The sequence below is a fragment of the Pinus tabuliformis genome, chromosome 4_1, assembly GCF_031772625.1.
Source record: "Pinus tabuliformis cultivar Carrire ecotype Pingquan chromosome 4_1, CPIR1, whole genome shotgun sequence".
Classification (NCBI taxonomy): Eukaryota; Viridiplantae; Streptophyta; class Pinopsida; order Pinales; family Pinaceae; genus Pinus; species Pinus tabuliformis.
In genome coordinates, this window is record NC_142303.1 from 89,050,763 (window position 1) to 89,061,677 (window position 10,915).

Below are 10,915 nucleotides of genomic sequence, written 5' to 3' on the forward strand. Positions count from 1 at the left end.
TACATCAGTTTTCATCACTCCCATATAGTTAGAAGACCCTGAAAGAGAAGGAATGATGACTACAAGAATGCAGAATGTTGCTACAAGAAGGAACAAAGGAAGAAATTGTGCTAAAACCCAAAATGGCAGTGCCTAAGAGAAACCTAATCAAAACAAAGAACTCCAAGGCCATTAGGCAATCATCTAGGCGAAAAAAAGAGAAGAAGAAGGCAACAAAATGCAAGAAGGGATTTGCCATCAAAATAGAACTCAAACTGCAGTGATGAAAAGAGGCTTTCCAAGAGGTCTCTAATCTCATTCTAGATTTTATCGAAGACCTAAAATATGTTATAGAAAGGGGGGAAGGCATGGAATTCAAGTTGAGGGCCTACCCTAGGCTCAGACTATCATTTATTCTCAAAACAAGTTTAAAGAGGGTTTCATGTAGTACTACAGGAACTGCTACATGGTTTCATGTAGTACTATAGGAATTGCTACAAAGTTTCCTATACTTAGTAAAGGAATTACTATAGGATGTCCTAGTTATCATGTCAATTCATTTTGAAGGTTTCATAGGTGTCCAAATGGTGGAAAATGGTAGAAAAAGGTTGGAACATGATGTGGAAGACCTTGCCAAACTAAAAAATATTCAAGACCCCTTCTTGAATAAGGAAAAGAAGGCAGGCTAATGGTCTCAAGAAACACTATGATTTTTTCTATGCAGTTTTTTTTTTGGAAAAATGAGTGAAAATGGAATGGAGGTTTCAAGGGAGAGGATATGAATGAAATGGATCTAAAAGCCAATATAGTTAACTTGAAAAGAGGAAAGTTATGTTTTTTTTGCTTGAAATACTGTCAAACAATGATGAAAAGAACAACTACATTTTTGTGCTTGTCCTTGCAAAACTTACAACCAAGATTCTTAAGAGAAAGGACTGAGTTCTGCACAAGAGGGAGGTCACCAGGGCCATGAATGAGGCACAATGAGGTCACTAAGTTCCTCAAAATATGAGAAACACTTTCAGTAGGGGGTATGATGGGCCTCTAAATTAGACATAAATTAAGGCCCATGTGACCATCATTCAACACATTAAACCTCTCCTTTTGCATTAGATAATGTATGTTTAACATTAATATGTTCATTAGGAAGGTTTATGGATAATTGCATATTTGTGCCTGATATTATTTATTTTTGTGGAATATTGTGAGAATATTGCACAAATTATGAAGATTTGGAGGAGGAGATAATTTAGGGACTTGCTCCCCACTATAGGAGGATCATTATTAAATAATAAATCAAGAAGATATTATGAAATAATTGCACAGATTGTGGAGCTCCATTAGTTGAGAAAATCTAGGAATTTGTTCCCTGCCATTTAATGCAGATTTCTAGCGTTGGGAACCAAATCCACTAATCAAGGGATTTTGGTGGAGAAAGATTCCTCCTTTCATGGGGAATGATTCCTAATAATTTTGTATAAATAACAAGTCGAATGTTCCTCTAGGGGTTGATTTTTCTTAGTCTTATTGTGGAGAGAACTCATATTTTTGCAGCTCCACTTTCATTTCTTGCAAGGATGTTATCGTATTGATGGAAATAATGAAGATTGGTGACATGTTCAACTTATAGATATTGGTATCATTCATAGGAATTTTAGTTTCCTTGGGCTTGGCCATCCCAGGAGCCTTAGATCCCTTTTGTATTATTTATTTTTCTTCCTTTCACTTCTTATTCACATGCATCTCGTGTTCTTGTTTTCTATTTCTGCATTTAATATTAATGATTTCATATTTTAGGATTGGGTTAAATGGTTGAAGTAAGTTATTTTATAGGATCACAAGCATCATTTCATCATTGGAACAGCTTTGGAAGGTCATAGTAATCATTGAGATACCTGGATTAGTTTGTTTATTCCCAAATCTAGATTTCTGGAAGTCCCTTTTGGCAAATAACAATAAATTTATGTTATTTTTTAGAGCATGCTAACGAGATTCAATCAATTTGATTCCACTTTTTAGATCAAAAAAACATTCTAGTTAATAACAAAAATTACCCCCTTGCATTTGCACTTGATTACGTTAGGCATTTGATAGATTTACTAGCTCACTAGTTCTCGAATTTCTAAATTTTAGACTAATAATTTCTGCTATTTTTTTATCATGGGTTAACAGGGGTATTTTTGAGTGATTCCACTTTTAATAGTTACCTAAGACATCCTAGTCAACAAAAAAATTTGTCCCATCCAATTTGGATTTGATTTGCTTAGTCATTCGGTGAATTAAAGTTTCATGTAATAAATTTGTTGTTTCCTGTAGTACTCTGCCAACATGTATATACTTGCCCAAATTTGCTCAAGAAGCTTGGTTATTGTCCCTTAGGGTTGAATCAAGACCCCTACACTCTAAATCAATTATTAGGGAAGACTAAAGACCACTTAGGACTTGCCTCTTTACCCATGCAAAACATTTCAACGATTTTGGCTAATGGACATATTTATGAAATGGATAATACAATGATGATTGCCACATCCAATGAACTCTATTAATGGACCTAAAATATTTGAAATGTAATGATTGACATTTACTTCATGGGATTTACTTTATGCAATTAGAATAGGTTTCTTTCCTTGTATTTTCTTTCTTGCAATAGGTTAAGGTTTCCATTTCGAGCATTTCATTTTCTACAATTAGTTTAGGATTTGATTTCATTATATGCACTCCATTACATCATGACATCAAAGGAAGGACAAATTGTATACTACACATATAGGTTTGATGCCTCTTAAGTGTGTACGAACCCTGGGTTGATAATTAAAGTTGGTAACCTTGGGAGTTGCAGCATTCTTGTTGCAATACCAAGGCTCATCACTAGCGAGCATGGAAAGTACCCTGAGAGAGTTACTTTATTCACCTCTTTGCGCAGGAATCCTTTCTTTTTTAGAAATTTATATATCACAGAGCAATGAAACACATAAAATATTGTAGAAATATAAACACAGGAAATGCATAAAACAAGAGAGACACAAATATACGTGGTTCACCCAATTTGGGCTACGTCCACGAAGAAACAACCAGTCCTTCTGTTTATATTATCCAGTAAAATGAAGAGATACAACCTACAACAAATCTGTTGTAACTCCCTCTTCACTCTTAATCTCCTCCCTCTTCCTCACTCTATATACCAATCTACATAGACGTAATACAATTCCCTCATACATTGCGAGGGGCTTCCTTCTAGGTAAAAAACCCTAAATTAAACATAACTTCTACCATCAGATCTCCGCCTGATGAATAGCCCAGATTGACTACGAAATTACAAAATTTTACAAGGCAAATTTACATCTATTCTTAGCTTCGGGGGCGCTGCCCCCGATCCCCCCAGTAGGGGGGGGGGGGGGCTCCCAAAAGGTCGCAGCCACCCCCCTACAGCGAATATTTTATGGGCGGCGTTGCTGCCCCATTTCGAACTGGGGTCCAATGCGGCGATACATTTGAATACAGAAGATAATCATGCTCCACACCCAACAATCTCCCACTTGGAGACTGGTTATAGCAACTCCACCGCTGCTTCATTTGCTGGACAATGACTCCACTTTGGACCTAGCTATTTCTCATCTTCTTTATCATACTTGAAGACTAATTGAAACTGAGCAGATTCTCATTTTCTCCCTAGTTACAACTTTTGTTAACATATCTGCAGGATTCTGGCTAGTGTGTATCTTTTCCAGCTTCAATTGTCCATCTTCCAACACTGACTGTATGAAATAGTACTTGAGTTGTATATTCTTAGTCTTGGAATGAAATGCAAAGTTCTTTACAAGATGTATGGCATTCTGGCTGTCACACCTGCCCAACTCCCGCTTCTTACCCAATTCATCCAGAAACCTTTGTAACCAAATCATTTCTTTACTAGCCTCTATAGCAACAACATACTCTGCATCTGTTGTTGAGAGTGCAACAGCACTTTGCAGTTTTGAGACCCAACTAATAGTTGTTCCGCCTACAGTAAACACATACCCTGTTGTGCTCCTCCTGTTATCTCTATCACTCGCCATATCTGCATCAACATATCCCTATAGAGCAATGTTTGAACCACTAAAGCATAATTCTTGATTTGTGGTGCCTCTCAAATACCTGAGAATCCACTTCACTGCCATCCAATGTTCTTTTCCTGGATTGTTCATGTACTTGCTTACAACTCCCACTGCATGTGCAATATCAGGCCTTATGCAGACCATTGCATACATTAAGCTTCCAACTGCTGATACATATGGAACTTTAGACATATGAGCCATTTCTTCCTGAGTCTTGGGACACTCCTCCTTACTTAATTTGAAATGGCTAGCCAAAGGTATACTAACTGGTTTTGCATTCGACATATTAAACCTTTTCAACACCTTTTCTATGTACTCACTTTGAGACAATGTTAATTTGTGATTCTTCCTGTCTCTAGTTATTCTCATACCAAGGATTTGTTTTGCAGCACCCAAATCCTTCATTGCAAATGAGTTTACCAATTTTCTTTTGAGCACATTTATTTTCTGCATGTTAGAACCTGTAACAAGCATGTCATCTACATAAAATAACAATAATATAGCTACCATCATTTTTCCCTTTGAGATAAACACAATGATCAAAGTGACATCTAGTATAACCTTGTTCAAACATAAACCTGTCTGAACCTGTCAAATTTTAGATACCACTGCCTTGGAGCCTGTTTTAAACCATACAAGCTCTTCTTCAACCTACACACTAGTTTCCCTTCCCTTTTACCTCATATCCTTGTGGCTGCTGCATGTATATCTCTTCCTCCAAATCCCCATGGAGAAATGTTGTCTTTACGTCTAACTGCTCAAGATGAAAATATTCAACTGCTACTAGACTTAAAATAGTTCTGATTGAAGTCATTTTAACAACAGGAGAAAATATTTCATCAAAGTCTATACCCTTTTTCTGTGCAAACCCTTTCACCACAATTCTAGCTTTATACCTTTTTCTACCTCCATCTTCTTCCTTCAACTTGTAAACCCATTTATTCTGCAATGCTGTTTTACCTGCAGGCAACTTGATTAAGTCCCAAGTCTAGTTATGTGCTAAGGAGTCCATCTCTTCTTTCATGGCTTGCTCCCACTTCTTCCTGGTTTCTACCTGCACTGCTTCTTCATAACATTCTGGTTCACCAGAATCAGTCAACAATACATAATATAATGAAGGAGAGTATCGTTCACGGGGTCTACTTATCCTGGTAGATCTTCTAACACCACTTTCAGGTGTTTGAGGTGCTTTTTGTTGTTGTGGTTGTTGTTCTGGGTGTTGATCATTATGATTTTCAGGCACCATCACTTTTTCTATGATCTTGTCAAGCACTACGTATTCTCTGTTTTCCTTTTCCTGTTTCTTTTCCTGCAACTGATCTTTATACAAAACCTTTTCATTGAATATGATGTCTCTGCTCCTAATGATTTTGTGTTTTTCATAATCATAAAAGGGATAACCAAAATCATTAACACCATTCCAATAAAGGTACATTTCTTTTATTTTGCCTCAAGCTTTGTTATATTTTCTTTATTAATGTGGACAAAGGCTTCACAACCAAAAGTCTTTAAAAAAGAGTAATTTAACTTTTTATCTGTCCATGCCTCCTCTGGGATACCACCATCCAAGGAACTTGAAGGCCCTCTATTTATTAGATAAACAACAGTATCTACAGCATCTGCCCAAAATTGTAAAGCCAATATTGCTTGCAATCTCATACACCTTGCACACTCCATGATTGCCTTGTTAATCCTTTCTGACACACCATTTTCTTGTGGTGTTCTTGGAACTGTCTTCTCTCTACGAATTCCATTCTCTGAACAATACCTATCAAACTATTTGCTGCAATATTCACCTCCATTTTCTGATATGAGACACTTCAACCTTTTTCCTATCTCATTTTCAACCAAAGCTTTCCATTTCTTGAAAGTATCAAATACATTAGATTTATTTCAAATACAATAAATCCAGGTTTTTCTGGTTGCATCATCAATAAAAGTAACATAATAACGAGAGCCACCAAGAGATGACACCTGAGCAGGTCCCCATACATCTGTATGCACAAGCTCTATTTTTTCGCTCTTCTTTTCTTTCCCAGCTCTAAGGAATCTGACTCTCTTCTATTTTCCATAAACACAATTCTCACAGAATTTTAAATCAACATGCTTCAAACTTGGCAACGAATTTCTTGAGTGAAGCATCTGCATCCCCTTCTCACTCATGTGCCCAAGCCTATGATGCCACAATGCCGTATCTTCTCCTGTAGAGGTTAAAGCATTAACAGAATTAGAAATACCATTTCATAAATACAATGTACCAACCTTTCCTCCTTTCGCTATTACCAGGGATCCTTTAGTGACCTTCCAGGTTTTATCTGTGAAAGTATTTACGCAACCTTCACCTCCAAAATACCCTGTTGAAATCAAATTTTTCTTCAGATCTGGAACATGCCTTACCTCCTTCAATAGCCACTAATTTCCATTTTTCTGTTTTATGAAAACTGTACCCATTCCAATGATTTTACAGGGTTTATCATCACACAATCGAACCTATCCAAAATCTCCTTGAACATAATCATAAAAATGTTTCCTATCAGGTGTGGCATGGAATGAGGCCCCTGGATATACCACCTAGGCATCAATAATATTTTCTAATGAAAGAATCAAAGCATCTTACAACACATCACCTGTTACATTTGCTTCATGATTAGTTTCTTGTTGCACATCTCCTTCTTTTCGCTTTCGAGACTTGCAGTATTTCCTTAGGTGTCCTTTCTTCCTGCATTTCTAGCACACTATCCCTGATATGGACTTGGATCTTCCTTTTCTTGACTTACTTCGATATCTAGGGCTCTTTCCTCTTTCCATTTTTCTTCCCCTAGTCTTTGTAGTCAAAGCATTACCTAATGTCTCACCAGAGCTTTTCTGTCGCATTTCCTTGCTAAGAATTGCACTGACAACATCATCAAACTTTAAAGTACTAGATCCAGAGAAAGAGTTACTAATGGCCATAACTAAACCATTCCAAATTTCTGGCAATGAGCACAAAAATAAAAGAGCCCTAACTTCATCATCAAAATTTACCCCTACAAAACTTAAATGACTAGTAACTGTATTAAATTCATTTAAATGATCAGCAACAGATCCACCTTCTAACATATTCATATTAAATAAATGCTTCATAAGAAATACCTTATTTGAGGCCGAGGGTTTTTCATATATTTTGGCCAATGTCGACATTAAACCCTCTGTTGTTGTTTCTTTTTAAATATTAAACGCTATCGACACCGCTATGCACAACCGTATTATTCCAAGTGCTTTTTTGTCGAGGATATCCCATTTTGTGTTTGTCATAGTCATCGGCTTCTTTATCTTTCCACTCAATGGTTGGTACAGATCTCTCTGATATAGATAATCTTCCATATGCATCTTCCATAGCTGGTAGTTTTGGCCGTTGAATTTTTTGACCCTAAACCTACCATCTTTTTCCATTGCTTCCACTCGAACCAAGAACCCTTCTCTCCTGCGAGTTTATCAGCCAAATAGACCTTGGGCTCTAATACCAGTTGTTAGAAAATTATATATTACAAAGCAATGGAACACATAAAATATTGTAGAAATATAAACATAGAAAATGCATAAAACAAGAGAGACACAGATATATGTGGTTCACCCAGTTTGGGCTACGTCCATGGAGAAATAGCTAGTCCTTCTTTTTATATTATCCAACAAACTAAAAAGATACAACCTATAGCAGATCTACTGTAACTCCCTCTTCGCTCTCAATCTCCTCTCTCTTCCTCACTCAGAATACCAATCTGCATAGATGTAATACAATTCTCTCATATATAGCGATCGGTTTCCTTCTAGCGCAAGAAACCATAAATTAAACATAACTTCTACCGTCAGATCTCCGCCTAATGAACGACCTAGATTGACTACGAAATTACAACATTTTACAAGGCAATTTTACATCTATTCTTAGCTTCGGGGACCCCCCCTGCAGCGAATATTTTACGGGAGGCATTGCCGCCCCATTTCGAACTAGGGTCCAATGCGGCAATACCTTTGAATATAGAAGATAATCAAGCTCCACAACAAAAATTCTCTTATTTTTCCCTTTATTTCAATTTTTTTTCATTTTTTTCATTTTTCAAAGAACTGCGCATAGGAACTTATTTATTTCATGAGGCGGAAGATGGATCCCTACTTATTGATAGCAAAAGAGGTTGTCCCTTCAGAGAAGGCTATATATATATATATATATGTATATATATGACATACTTGTCAAGGTTTTCCCCTCTTTTTACTCTACTTGGTTTAGTTGACAAAGCTTAAATGAAGAAAGAAAACTGATTACAGTAGGTGGTAGTAGTTAAAAGTTCAAGCATCATGATTTCACCGTGACTCTCTTTGAAAGGAACGCATTTTACATCAAGATGTCATCGACTAAAAGAAATGCAAGATTCACATAAAGAGAGGGAATAGACAGATAAATAAGTGTTGATAGTTGTACAAGTTCCTCTTGGAATTCACCCTACTTTTCTAAGAAGCCAAACATGGTTTCATATAAAAACTAACCTACAAGTGCATAAGCAAACAAATAAAGGAAATAATCAAGAAAAAGTAAACAAATCAAGAAACAAAAAAGTAAAAGAAAAGATACTCCTACTCCTAACTTAAGAATAACATAGGCCAACTCACATAAAATGATACTTCCAATGGAACCATCAACGCATTGGTTGGCCCATGAAGGCGAGAGCAAGACCAACAAGAAATATATGCAAGAAAACTAACAAATAATAAAGATAAAACAATGCAAACTAGAACGTTCGAAACTTGAATGCATCCACAGAAAAGTAAAAATGGAAAGCACATGAGAGGCATTGTGCAGATGTACAATGGTGTCCTAACACATTATGGGTGGAAGTCAAGCATGTACACACTTTCAAACTTAAGAAATGGTCAAACATGAAGAAAGAATAAAACTTCCATTTTGCAACAGTACTTGCTACGTATGACTTCTCCAATGATTGAGTGATAGGATTGTGTGATACTTATGGAGGATGTGAAAACGGTATTATAGATTGATTTTCAATGTGAACAATAGAGTGACGAAGAGCCTTGATAGATTCAAAACATTCCTGATCCGAAGTGGAACTCACCTCAAGGCTAAGAGAACCTGATATAACCATTAGCTCAGGATGAAGTGCTGCGACATCTTGGGGATGTTCCAATTCATCAGGAGATGGATCATCAAATATCAGTGGCTTAGAAAGATCAATAGTGGGAGAATTAGAATATTGATCAAATGAATGAAAAGATCACAACAACCACGATAAAAAATTTCAAGATGACAAATAGAGGCATCCTCATGATCTAACAAATCATACAGAGGGGATGATGAAAAATGTGAAATATGACCCTCTATTTTTTGGGAAAGATAAGATGAGAGATTGAGAGGATAAGGGAAGGTATATTTATCCTCTCCACATTGAAATGAAAAACTGGCATTCCACGTATTCTGCGAATGATCGAAACTAGAAACATATGGAAATGAATTTTTAGAAGATTGAACACAAATAATAGAACCGTGGAATATGACAGGATAAAGAGAACGAGGTGTGGAAGGAAGGAGGTCATACTTCACCGTAGATTCTTGTTCAGATTCCCACACAGGCTCATCAAAAATGATATTGCAGGCTGGTTGTTCAACACCACCTCCATTCATAACTTGATCCTCATGAACATCACAAGAAGGATTTGAGACAAATGAACAAAAAAAATTCAAAATCTGGAGGATGAAAGAGACTGAAAGACAGAGGATGAGGAGATAGCATCTCATGATAACCATCAGAGTTACATTCCAAATCTGCATAGAAATTCTGAGCAGGTGAGGTAGAAGGAGATGGAGGTAGATAAACAGGTGGATTATTAACTTCTCCCACCTTGAACTATGGAGCTAGAGCTATTTGATGAGAAGGGGATAGAGGGTCACTTGGGATAAAAACCTTGTCTGTATCATATTTAGAAGCTCTAACACCAAGGTATGTTGGGAGGGGTTCGAAAGATTCTAACTCATGTAGATTTTTAGAAACATGAACAAGATATTGAAATATTTCATCCAATAATTTCCAGTCAACTTCATCTTCAAGAAATTCAAAACAGTAGTGAAGAAAACGATTATGAAAATCTTGCAGAGATTCGTCAGGTGATTTTTTCAATTTTAAAATTTTTCTATTAAGGGATTTTACGATCATAAAGAACGAAATCATGACATGCTTCAATAACAAACTGAGTGAAATAGTTTATAGAGGCCGCGGGAAATGTGTGACACCATTCCTTTGTGCACCCTTTGAACATAAGGGCAAACAACCCACAAGGAATATCCTCAAACAGAATGTCATGCCTGTCACATAAACTAAGAAAAGAAACATCGTGCCTAAGCAAGGTTATCCCACCCTCGCCATTGAAATTAATTCTAGACAAGTCATTTAAAATTCTCACTGGCACTTCAAAATGTGTAGAGTTAGAAAAACATTTTAGGGTTATGATTTGGGAAGCAGTCATGAAATATGTGCATAAATTAAAAACAAACTTCAAGGGATCAGCTTGTCATCTATCCCTCCTTCTAGCTCCAGAAATATTGACGGTGCATGACTCGACGAAATTTAGGGGATCTGCCCAATATGAAGTCCCAACTAGACCTCACATCGTTTGGAGTAGGAGTCCCAACAGTGGGTCATAATGTAATGCCTTGACTGCAAAAATACGTAGAGGAAAGTATGATAACTTTGCGTAAGAGAAAGTGTGTGACCCATAAAGGTTCTAACACATGGAGGGGAACAAGAAGTGTTCCCCTTGGAAGCTTGTAATAGTACGTAGCTTGAAAGGAACACATG

At 36.7% G+C, this 10,915-nt stretch overlaps 1 pseudogene; it reads right to left on the reverse strand.

Moving 5' to 3' along the window:
- Positions 1-7,505, reverse strand: part of LOC149174328 (uncharacterized) — a 42,943-nt pseudogene extending 35,438 nt beyond the window's left edge.
- Between the last annotated feature and the right edge of the window lie 3,410 nt (positions 7,506-10,915).